Source organism: Gymnogyps californianus, chromosome Z, assembly GCF_018139145.2.
Source record: "Gymnogyps californianus isolate 813 chromosome Z, ASM1813914v2, whole genome shotgun sequence".
In the NCBI taxonomy this organism is placed as follows: domain Eukaryota; kingdom Metazoa; phylum Chordata; class Aves; order Accipitriformes; family Cathartidae; genus Gymnogyps; species Gymnogyps californianus.
The window spans coordinates 53,239,412-53,252,543 of NC_059500.1; the positions used below are offsets into that span (position 1 = coordinate 53,239,412).

The 13,132-nt window shown below is 37.8% G+C and overlaps 1 protein-coding gene across 1 annotated transcript in view; it reads right to left on the reverse strand.

The window, feature by feature from the left end:
• KDM4C (lysine demethylase 4C) overlaps positions 1 to 13,132 on the reverse strand; it is a 285,808-nt gene that overhangs the window by 69,229 nt on the left and 203,447 nt on the right. The gene's annotated exons all lie outside the window — the stretch shown is intronic.

Sequence of the window (13,132 nt, forward strand, 5' to 3'; positions counted from 1 at the left end):
CTATGATGCTGAACTGGAAAATGTACATTATAGGCAGCTCTGACTAGGGTAAGTCTACACTGCAAGTTGTGTTATAGCAGCAAAATTAATTAGCCAGCAAACAGATTTCAGTTATAAAAAGAAAAGACCTCTCACAAGGATAGAAATACTCTTCCATGATGGCCTAAAAGCAAAAAGCTCCCGACCAAAGGACATCTGCAATACAAGTCAAGCCTTATTACTCAAAAGAGATCTGGAAGTTCTCCAAAATCACGTAAGTGCTGCCTAGCTGCAAGACTCTAGTTCCTCTGTCATTAAGGAACTGATATTTAATACTGCAGAAGAAAACCAACAAGCTATAGACCAGATGGTTAGCTATCATAGAGAATCAGGAAATATGAATAATTCTTCTGTTTGTTCCACTTCCTGCAGACACCATTTTTATGGCTAACATGTTGCCTTAACATTAAAAGATAAGGCAGACAGCTACAATTCTATTAAAGGGATGACAAACATGAGATATCATGCAAAAGATTGAAGGTTTATGTGTATTGACTCTTCCCCAGGATAAGAAGGTCTTTAAAAGAAAGATTCTATTTGCAATGGCTTCTTTATTTACAGCCCTGTTGAGGTACACTTGCACCAGAACACATCTCCTACTATTGCTCTGATGTCCAGAAAGCAGAGGAATATATAATTTTTCAAATTCAGTTTAGGATATTTTCCACTGCTTCTACTTGTGTTCATATACCCTTATCTGCCCAGTTTCACAAAGTTAAATTTTATGCAATATGAAGTTAACATATTTATTACTCATTTTATGAACTTTACACCAATTTATGTGTGATTTTGTTATGGCACCTTTGGACACCCCACTTCTCTGCTGAAAAAGCAGACAGTAACACTGGCTGTCCACCAGGAGAACTTTCTGTCACACAGTGTTACTCTGTAACATATAGGGTACCGGAGAAATTGGAAGATGATGTAGGCTGCAGTGCCATCATTACGATGTTGACATTGCTTTATGACTCATATTTGTCAGACTTGGACAGTGTGGTCGCTCAGCTTGCCAAGTGCCCTGCTGTGATAAGGTGCAAGGAAAAAGTAAGCTGCTTAAGTTCAGAGCTGACAAGACAGATGTAATGCTTGCTGGTAACGAAAACAACATAGAACCATTCCTGAAGACCACACAGTTAAACATACTGGATGTGCCTAGCAAATGATCTCGCACCACTACATATATAGCAGAAAATATGCTACTCCTCCAGAGATAAAATGTTGCTCTCTGTTGTTTGGGGTAATTTAAGGCACTCATCTATAGTTCAAGCTGTGGCTATCTAAGAGACCATACCTTCTTCTGATAACAATGGGATGCAAAACAAAACAGCAGGATGAAATAAATGGCTGTTAAAAGAGCCACACTGTAAACAAAGGGAGGACAAATCACTAGTCTTTAAAAGAATTGCCATTTTTCTGGTAATAAAATTTATCTAAAATAGATACCTCATCCTTTTTCTTGGAAACTGCATATACAGAAAGCTCACAGAGAGCTACTTCAACTCACGGAAAAAGGTAATCCCTGGCAGCAGTTCAGCAATCATTCTTTGCTCTTTAAAATGAACATTAACTTGAGTTACTTCAAATCTGCAGAATTTGCTGCTCAACTCAACTTACTACTTTCTTCAGCAGCTCCTTACAAATATTATTTCAAATAGCAGTCAGCTTCCTAAAGGAAAACTAATATCTGTTCATGTAGACAGGTTCTCAAGCTTATAACCTGAACTGGACCTTTTTCACTCCAGGGAACAGCTCTGACAATAATGTTCCAAGAATCACCACAGCAATGCCTTGTGGCACAGAACTTTAAACGAGAAAATGACAGAAAAAAAGGGGCTTAAAGTACTAAAAATCCAAACTTAACCTCTGAAAGCTAAACACTCTCACTGAACTAAGTTTCCAACTACTTCCAGTTATGTCTAAATAATTAATTTAGCAATTACTCATCATTTTACCCTTAAAACACACCAAATACATAAAACAGCATGTAGCATAAGGAACAAGCAGGAGGAGCCGGAAGCAACTGCGCAGCTGGAAAGCTATGATCTAATCACTATCACTGAAACTTGGTGGGACAAATCACACGACTGGAGCACTGCAATCGATAGCTATAAACCATTCAGGAGGGACAGGCAAGGAAGGAGGGGTGGAGGGGTTGCCCTCTATGTAAAAAAATGGACTGACTGCACAGAGCTGTCTTTGAAAAACAGCAACGAACAGGTTGAGAGCTTACGGGTAAAAATCAGGGGCCAAGCCAACAAAGGAAACCTCATGGTTGGTGCTTACTACCCGTCACCCCATCAAGAGGACCCTGTTGATGAAGCCTTCTTACTTCAGCTGCAGGAAGCATCATGCTCGCAGGCTCTGATCCAGCTGGGGGACTTCAGTCACCCTGACATCTGCTGGAAAAGCAGCACAGCAAGCGGTAAGCAGTCTAGGAGACTCTTGGAGAGCATCGAGGATAATTTCTTACTCCAGGTGACAGGCAGCCCAACCAGAGGAGAAGCATTACTGGACCTGTTGCTTCCCAACACAGATGAACTAATTACAGAGGTCAAGACTGGTAGCAGTCTGGGCTGCAGTGATCATGCCCTGCTGAAATTCACAGAATCGAGGGATATGGGCCAGGTGAAGAGTAAACTGAAGACCTTGAATTTTAGGACAGTGAACTTTTAGTTGTTTAGGGAATCAGAAGATGGGACCCCCTGGGAACCTGCCCTCAGGGATAAAGGAGTAGAACAGAGCTGGCAGCTCTTTAACGACATTTTTCTTACAGCACAAGAGCTCTCGATTCCCATGTGTGAGCAATCAGGTAAGGCGTGCAGGAGACCAGCATGACTGAGTAAGGACCTCCTGGTCAAAGTGAAGCATAAGGACGAAATGCACAGGCAGTGGAACCAGCAACAGGTATCCTGGAAGAATATAAGGGCGCTGCCTGGATGTGTACGGATGAGACTGAGAAAACTAAGGCACAGATGGAGCTCAATTTGGCAAGGGATACAAAGAATAATACAAATAGCTTCTACAGGTATGTTGGTCAGAAAAGGAAGATTAAAGAAAATGTACCACACCCCACACACCCTGATAGATGAGACAGAACTAGTGACAACCAACATTTGTACTCAACAATTTTTTTTGCCTCCATTTTTGCTGGTAATCTCTCTTCCCACATCTCTGAAGTCCCTGAACTTCAAGGCAGGGACTGGGAGAATGAAGTCCCTCCCACTGTAAGAGAAGATTGGGTTCGAGACCATCTGAGGAACCTGAACATACACACATTCATGGGACCCAATGAGAAGCATCCCAGGCTACTGAGGGAACTGGCTGACATAGTTGCCAACCCACTCTCCATCATATCTGAAAAGTAATGGCAGTCAGGGAAAGTCCCCAGTGAGTGGAGGAAAGGGAATATCACACCCTTTTTTAAAAAGGGTAAAAAGGAGGACCCTGGGAATTACCGACCAGTGAGCCTCACCTCAGTGCCCAGTAAGATCACAGAACAGAGACTCCTGGAAGTTATGTTGAAAAATATGGAAGACAGGGAGTTGACTGGAAACAGCCAACATGGCTTCACCAAGGGCAAATCATGCCTGACTAATCAAGTGGCCTTCACTAACAGTGGACTGACTGCATCAGTGGACAAGGGAAGAACTATGGACGTCCTTTACCCGGACTTCCGTAAGGCCTTTGATTTGGTCCCCCACAACCTTCTTGCTGCTAAATTGGAAAGATACGGATTTGATGGATGAATTATTAGATGGATAAGGAATTGGCTGGATGCCAACTCAAAGAGTTACAGTCAACGTCTCAATGTCCAAGTGGAAACCAGTAATGAGTGGTGTCCCTCAAGGGTCTGTATTGGAACCAGTACTATTTAATATCTTCTTCCATGACAGAGATAGTGGGATTGAGTGGACCCTCAATAAGTTTGCAGATGACACCAAGATGAGTGGTGCAGCTGATACACTAGAGGGAAGGGATGCCGTCCAGAGCGACCTTGACAGGCTTTAAAAGTGGGCTCATGTGAACATGATGAAGTTCAACAAGGCCAACTGCAAGGTCCTGCACCTGGGTAGGAGCAATCCCCAGTATCAGTACAGACTGGGATTGAGAGCAGCCCTGCAGAGAAAGACCTGGGGGTACTGGTGGATGAAAAATTGGGCATGAGCCAGCAATGTGCACTTGCAGCTCAGAAAACCAATTATATCCTGGGCTGCATAAAAAGCAGCATGGCCATCAGGTTGAGGGAGGGGATTCTCCCCCCCTACTCCACTCTCGTGAGAGTACTCCCAACTGGACTACTGCATCTATCTCTGGGGTCTCCAGCACAAGACAGACATGGACCTGTTACACTGGGTTCAAGACAGAAATGATCAGAGAGAAGGAACACCTCTGCTATGAAGAAAGGCTGAGAGGGTTGGGGTTGTTCAGCCTGGAGAACAGAAGGCTCCGCGGAGACCTCATTGCGGCCTTTCAATACTTAAAGGGGGCTTATAAGACACACAGGGAAAGACTTTTTACCAGGGCCCATAGTGACAGGACAAGGAGCAACAGTTTTAAACTGAAAGAGGGTAGATTTAGATTGGATGTAAGAAAGATATTTTCTACGATGAGCGTGGTATGATACTGGAACAGGCTACCCAGAGAAGTTGTGGATGCCTCATCGTTGGAAGTGTTCAAGGTCAGGCTGGACAGGGCTTTGAGCAACCTCATCTATTGAAAGATGTCCTTGCCCATGCCAGGGGGGTTGGACTAGATGATCTTTAAAGGTTCCTTCCAACGCAAACCATTCTATGATTCTATGATTCCAGAGGACATAAAACTGTGGGAATTTTAAACGAATAAAAGTATAACGGAGTGATATATAAGCACTGTCCTGGTTTTGGCTGGGATAGAGTTAATTTTCTTCTTAGTAGCTGCTACAGTGCTGTGTTTTGGATTTAGTGTGAGAATAATGTTGGTAAGACACTGATGTTTTAGTTGTTGCTAAGTAGCAGTTATCCTAAATTAAGGACTTTTCAGTTTCCCATGCTCTTCCAGCAAGCAGGTGTGCAAGAAGCTGGGAGGGAGCATAGCTGGGACAGCTGACCTGAACTAGCCAAAGGAATATTCCATACCACAGAATGTCATGCCAAGTATATAAACTGGGGGAGTTGGCCAGGAGGGGTGGATCGCTGCTCGGGCATCAGTCAGTGGGTGATGAGCAATTGCATTGTGCATCACTTGTCTTTTTCTTGGGTTTTATTTCTCTCCTTTTTTGTTAAATTCCTTTTCATTACAATAATTATTATATTTTTATTAGTAGTAGTATTATTTTTTATTTTAGTTATTAAACTGTTCTTATCTCAGCCCACAAGGTTTACTTTTTTTTCCGATCCTCCTTCCCATCCCACTGGGAGGGGGGAGGGGGGAGCAGCTGCATGGCGCTTAGTTGCTGGCTGGGGTTAAATCACGACAAGCAGCCACTGATGTTGGTGAGGAGTGTTGTTTTTTTAAAATGTATGTAATGTGTATATAGTCAATAGCACAGCAAAATTTATTCAAAATTTCCTAAGACTTACAGATAATGAAAAGGTACACTTCTAGAAGATTGAACAATACATCTTTACGGTCTCATAAATCAAACTGATAATAATTGCAGTGATGCTCCAATTTAAAATAGCTTACCCTGGACACAGAAATGATACAAGATTATGGAAGAAATTTTTTCTCTTTTAAATTTACATTTAAAAATACCTTGGTTTGATGTGAATTCAATCACTATAAAAACAACACAAGCAACAACAAAACCAAACCCAATAAAACTTCCTCTATACTTGGTGCATGTAGCGATCAGAGGTAAGCTTTCCTGGATTATGCTGTCTCCAAATTCTTTTCTTACAGATACAATCCTGGTGTCAGTTTTCTTTCTCCCAGTTTTCTAAAACATTACTTAAATTCTGCATACACTGGACACATTTAATCCTTGCTAGTTACTACACTTACATCAGCAGACATGTTTCTGTCTCTTTCCTGGCTGTTTTAATTCTCACAGTTTTTATTTTCCCTTATATATGATGTATCATTTTCTAAATCAAATGCGTTTCTACAGAAAATTTTTATATGCAATTAAAACAAAAAATAAAGGTTAAAAAAAACCACAATCTAAATGTTAATTCATAAATAAATCCAATGTCCACCAGCACCCATCATTAATATTCCTGGGGACATAAAGTAGCTCTTAACAACTTAACGGAACACTGTATTTTCAAAATCTTACACAGATGTTAGGCAATATTTTTCTCAGCAACATAGTGACACCAGTATTGACAAACAGAAAGGTAAACTAAGGGACAAAGTGACATCAAATATTACAGTGTGTGCAAAGTTCAGATGAATAACCATAGAAGGAGATCCCTATAGAATCTGCTACCTTATTGGTCCAATTAGAAGATCTTTCAAATGAATACCAGTAAAAAATTAAGCTTTTATATGAAATACAATCACAAGCCCTTTTGCTCTTTTGGATAAAAAGTATTATTGTCCGCAAATAGTCAAATGATATTTGAAAGTGGACTTTGATCTTTAAAGCATGTAGGCACTTCTGAAAGCTTTATCAGGAGATTTAAATCAACATAAACCAAAATAAAAGTAAATAAATTCAGCAGTTTTATATTTTTTTTAAATTTAGAATGTTATAGAAATAATTTTTTTTACTGATGCAAAGGAAAACCATTTAGATAACTTGTGATCCTCATATTATTCAGTTGTTACTTTGCTGTCATCAAATTATTAGAGCTCACAGAGTTATTCCATGCTTGACAACATAGAATATTATCTACGAAATGAAATGATTCTTTACTCTCAACCTTATTATTCAATTCAAAACTCAGTATTTAATTTAGCTCTTCAATAACATTCACCTCTGGACATCTACCTGTTTAACTTATGAGTTACCTTTCTCATACACTTACTGCATTACTGTCCATTTGTGTGTGGACACAAAAAACCCCACATACACGATCTCACCTATACACAAATACATATTGTATAGACAGAGATGAACTTCAAAACATAGACCTCACTCTATCAGACCTATACATCTTATCATGGACTATTAATCATTCAGATCTTTTAAATTTCAAAGGATTTTTGTAGGAGAAATCCATTTTCTTGCACATAAAGCCCCCTCTGCAAGTAAAAAGAAATTCAGAGGACTAGTTAACATTTTAAACACTCTGCTTTCATTCTTACAGACATGTCCATGTCTTCAGACATTATTTATAGTGACATATCTAACATTTTTCATATTTTTGATAAGACTTGATAGTATGGTACCACTGCAAGATACAAATTTGACAGTTTGCAATAGAACCTGCTCATTGTAGCAAATTATTCTGACAGTAAGTACTATACAGCCAGCAATGTACATTCTTCTAACATACTTATTAAAAATCTTACAAACGCTGTGAGTAAAGCATGTACACTAAATTGTATTTTGTACATGATTGCGACGAGTTACTACATTTTTCATGAACTATATACTGCAGTAATCAACTACTGCATCATTTTTAGTTTAACATTTTTTAAAATCAAAAAGTGTGCTATTTAAAGCTATTTCATTAACATTTTTAAAACAATTTGGAAATATTTTAAAATCTGTCTCAAGATTTCTCTCTATTTTGCTCCCATTGCCTGTGAATGTGTGCAATGAGTTAGTTAATGCATGAATTTATGTATGGTATAATGATTCTCCTCAACTGTCCTTCCAGCAATATTTTCGGAAATGTTGAAAAGTAATCAATACCTCTTTGTATTACCAGAAATGCATAGCAACACTGTTATACATCACTGCAAGTGTTTTTTTACTCTTTCACAAACACACCTGCAATAGTTCTACTACCCCACTGTAGTTTAACAAATGAATTTCATTACAAATTAGAACACAGATGAGCAGTGTCCTCAAATGTCTTTAATCCTTTTTTAGGTTTCATACATCATTAAAATAGAATGACAGGCAGGAGAATATCTGCTTGTTCTTTTAAAAGCTCAAACACATTTTTGCTTTGATTCCATTCTTCAGTGGCATACCACAGAGAAACCTCTGTATTTTCAGAATTGATGTACCTTTCAAAACTATAATCTTTGGCTTTCAAGCTCACTATTATTTGCCTTCAGGTGCAAATTTTAAAGTGTATAGGCTTCTAAAAAGAACTTTATGGCTTCAGCCAGATACCGAAAGGCTTGTAGATCAGTCATCATCACAGTGTAAATTTCGTTTCAAAATAATGTTTCTCACTCAGAGTACACTTGTGCTTATACTCCGTTCACTTGTCAAATACAAATTTGAGGTCATCAAAAGCTTCAGGGCAACTTCAGCTATTCCAAAACTCATTTTCTACCTCTATTTTGTTGGAGAAATAGGATTTCAAATGTAAAAATAATAGGAAACTCTACAGATAAAGAGACAAAGGCATCTTACGTGCATGTTTCAGTACAGCATTGCAGTGACTGCCTGTAAGGACAAAGTCAATCGAATACCCAAGCATTTTAAAACACCAAATTTATCAAAAGCAGATAATGTGTTTTGCTATTGAGTTTATATATATTGTATTCAAAACATGATTTTAGAGTTGACATCTTAAATACTTAAGTTCAGGAACAGATGCTAATGATTCCATTTAAATGTTTCTTTTGTAACAGATGAAACATTTAAACACTTTCATTTACAATGTCTATTGTTCATTGTAAGTCACATGTCTGACAAGGGTAAATGACACTAGGCTCAGTATTCCTGTTGGCTTGGATTCCTTGGCCATATAATAGTAAGTGCTTTTCTTTAATTCTATTTTTAAGTCCTATGTTTTATTAAAATAGAATGACAGACAAGAGAGTACTTATTCTTTCTTTTAAAGGCTGAGTTTATGTTCGAGAGGTCAGTCTGATTTTTTCATCTCCAGAGACTTTTTCATGCAGCTATAGTTCATATTTATAATTAGAGCTGAGTAATTAACACTCTTTTGAAAACACAGACTACCTAGGTACTTGGGAAAAAGCTTTTCCCTTCCCAAAGTAAAATTGAGTTTTATCATTGACTTTAACACATGGAGGAATCCACAGTCTGTTTTCTATGACCCAAAGCTTTGTACATATAAATAGTCAAGGAAAACAGGTTTTCAGAAGCAGGAGTTTACACCCAAGCTTCTCTTGGAGACTTAAGGACAAATGGAATAAGGCAAAAATAAAATAAACAAATAAAATAAATAAAGCTAAACTCAGCTAGAAACCCAAGCTTTATCTGTTTCGGGTAAACCGTTAGATGCTATTTATGATGCACAGATACCCAACCGGGTAAACTGTGTTGGGATGGAAGCTGACACCACACTCATTCATGGCATAAACTCTCCTCCAAATCACACATTTGTTCCAAATTGTGACCAGCTGAAACTCTGCATATACATTTAGACAAATGTCATGTGGTCCCCCTCCACACCATCACCTCTCACCAACTTTGCCTCCCTTTTATCTGCTCCTAACATTTTCATTGTGATTAAACAGTATTAAAGTTGGCATTTGTGTACTTCCTATCTTTTCACACTTGCTCATATGTCTCCTGTTAAATTTGGAGACCACTGGAACAGACACCATCTGAACTAAGTGTCTGCAAAGCAGCTAGCATACTGTAGTTTATGTAAAATATTGTTTTAAAATGTGTGATATGGTAAGGTATCCTCCAGCCATTTCATTTTAGAACCTGTGTATAAACATCTGAATTCAACATATTTGTTTCCTAGCTTGATAATCACAGATTGTCATTCCACATGGCTACTGGAACTCAAAGTGTCTGATGGATGTGACCATCCAGGCTGAATCTAAAATAAAGGAAGGAAGCCTGACTCTCTGACAAAAGAGACCAGGACAATCTCATTTTCCCATTCACATAAGTTTCAAAAAAAGAGAAAAGGTATAGTCACAGGGAGGTAAAGTGGAGAAACTACAGATTACAGAGTCTTTGTGGGATGCTCTCTATGCTGGTGTTGCCTGGGAGGCCTTTTGCTTTCACATGAAAAGTCAACTAGAGTCCATCGATATCACGGGTGTACACCCGTAAAATATAAGTGATGATACAACCTGTTTTATTTCAACACAGAATGTATCACATTCTTTTCTTTCACATTCTCCTATGAAAGACAAAGCACCAAAATCTTCTATTAGTATTGATTTAGACTGTTTTCATCCACTAGCATTAAGGAATAATTTTCAAGATAATTAATTTTTAATGAACATTTCACTGTCATGTAAATTTTCAGCAATGATGCAACATGGCACGTAACCCATTGAAAAAAGCTAGGGAAATATGAAAACGTTTTGGCATTCTGTAAAAACCCCCTAACTTGCAAACATGAAACAGTTGCATAAAACAATTTTAAAGCTACGAGCTACTGTAAGCATAATACAAATATCGATTTTTACTCTGGAAGAAATAAGTATATACTGAATATTTAATAATGGAAAGATTGACAGGAAACACACTGATTGCAACCCAAAATGTCTAGTGAATTAAAACTATTTAACAGCAATCAGTATACATACTAGCTACGCAATAAAAAACAGCCTACCAGTATGTTCATGTTTGCACAGATGTTACTTACTTTGTCAAAAATAAAGCATTGACTTTTTATTTCCTTTGATGTTCCTTTGTAGATACTACATTAAAGAAAATGTCAGCTCAGCCTCTACAGATCTCTGAAAACAGTAGATGTTCTGCTTATTTGGGTTTCTTACTATTTCAGAGAGAGAGAGACATGAAGGGGGGGAAGGAGGAAAGAAGGAGGGGAGAGAGGAAGGGGGAGGACAGGGATAGAAAGAGAAATGTTTGAAACAACTAGAACTATCTGCTCCTACATTGTAATATCTAGTTCTGGTATGGCTGCACGCTAGAATGTAATCTATCCTTTTATATTTGTTTTCCATTGTTTTCTGCTCATTTAAAAAAATTCAATGAAACACATCACAAATCTTGTTAAGGAGAAAAGGCATAGTAGGACAACCCACATTTATTAGCTATCCCATGCTTTAACATAAGGAGCATTATAAAGATAGGCCCAAAAATGTATTTTTAAAAAATGTATTGCGTATGAAGCCTCAGTATCAACAAACAATGTACAAAACTTGCCTTTGCTTATACAGTGAACACCCTCTGGCTTTGAATGATGGAGACTGATGAACAAAGATATCCTTAACCTAACAAACAAGATAGCCGTGAAGCAGGAATTGGCTGCTGAAGAGCAGTATTGGCGATGCCTACAATTTCAAAGGGGAAAACTGGCCCACATCAGTTGTTCACAGATTCCCAGAGCTAACGTCAAAGTGTGAATCATTCAGTATGCTTTTACAGAAGTTAACAGCAAGACAGATGGTATCAGCTGTCGACTCCAAAGTATAGAGTATATGACAATGGAGAGGAATGAAAGACAAGAATGGAAGTGGGGCCATGTGGGAGGAAGAAGGGACGGGAATTCCCAGAGAAAGAAACAGACTTAATTGGATATAATTCCTGGGGTTCCCCCGAGGCAAAGAACCCAATGTCAGTGGGTATGAGAGCATAATTGTTATTCTGTAGCATCAACAGTCAGGAAGTGAAGGCTACAGTAAGGATCACATTTGATTTGAGAATGATGTGGCATATATACGCAAAGTTATTGACAGCAACCTCTTTAGAGAAGTAGGAACCCCATGTTTCAGGAAACAAGAGAAATAATTTACAAAAAGTATCTAATACACAGGGCTTTAGAGAAAATATAAAGTATCCATGCAATTCCATCTAATATCTATTTTTTAAAAATTTTTTTAAAAGAATACAGACGACTACAGTATTATTCAGGAGACTTAGTTTAGCTAGGTTATTCACTGTGAAACAGAGCAGAGTAAAACCATCAGATACAGCAACTTATTTGCAACAAAAGCCAAAATTTAAAAGCAGACAGACTGCTGGTGGTTTTAGAGCAGACTTTTCTCTGCTCCTTTACCCAAGGAGCAGCATTTTATTAGTCTATTGACATTAAATCATTGCAGAGCCTTTTGAAATGGTCAAACTGCCTACTTCCCTTAAATTAGTACAAGCCTAGCTATTTCATTATAAATTCAATGTCAGAAACTAAGTCTTGGAAAAGTAAGGTTTAATGAGCCAAACCAAGATTAAAGTGCTTCCTTCCCTCACAGTAAGGCTGTCCACTACCTGCAGCAATACTACATTTATGGCTGTTATAAAGTACCTTGCCTCTCATTTTTATTGTATTCAGCTGAGTTCCTTCATCACAGTATTCATTCCACTCAAATATACAAACTCTTTTACTTTAAAAGAAAGTGTTAAGGAAAGTGAGTACTGTATTTCTAAACATTCAGGGACTCACAGGAGACCAGAAGGGTATATATAGCTTAATACAATCTGTAGTGCTTCAGTGTCATTTTAGATTGAAGGAGGCTTCAAGAACTGAAAAAGCACTAAGGACTATAAGCAATCTTCTATCAACTGAAGGAAAGAATAGAAGAAAAACCTCTCAGTTATAAATAACTGATTAACATAATTGCTTCATATTCAGCAGAAATTACCTAGGAATTGTAAATCATGTAACTTCACAAATTTTGGCTCCATCCTTCGTAATCAATAATTTAAAATTAATTCAAGCCTTCTCCAAAAGGCTCCTGTTACTCTTACACAGTTCAAGTCATGGACAGCCCAGAGAATGAATTTCAACATGTGGTAAACTAAACATTTCTGTGTTTTTAACCCCTGAATTAACAATTTCCAACCAGACACATGTCTGTGACTGTTTAAGATCCTCAAAAAATAAGAATGAACATATTAAATTAATTCTCAGTGCTTCTACTGGTTTTATTTTCAGATTAGGAAGAACATTTTTTATAGTAAGTTATACACACTCTTTAGAAATGTGTTATGTTATTTTTAAAAGGACGTGTGAAAACCAAAATTTTAAAATTTTGAACAAAAATATATGAACGGATTACCATTTCAAGGACAGGCTATCAATTTAAACCACCCAAAGCTGCATCTCCACATTTAGAAATACAGCTACAAAACACAAAAAATAATGAA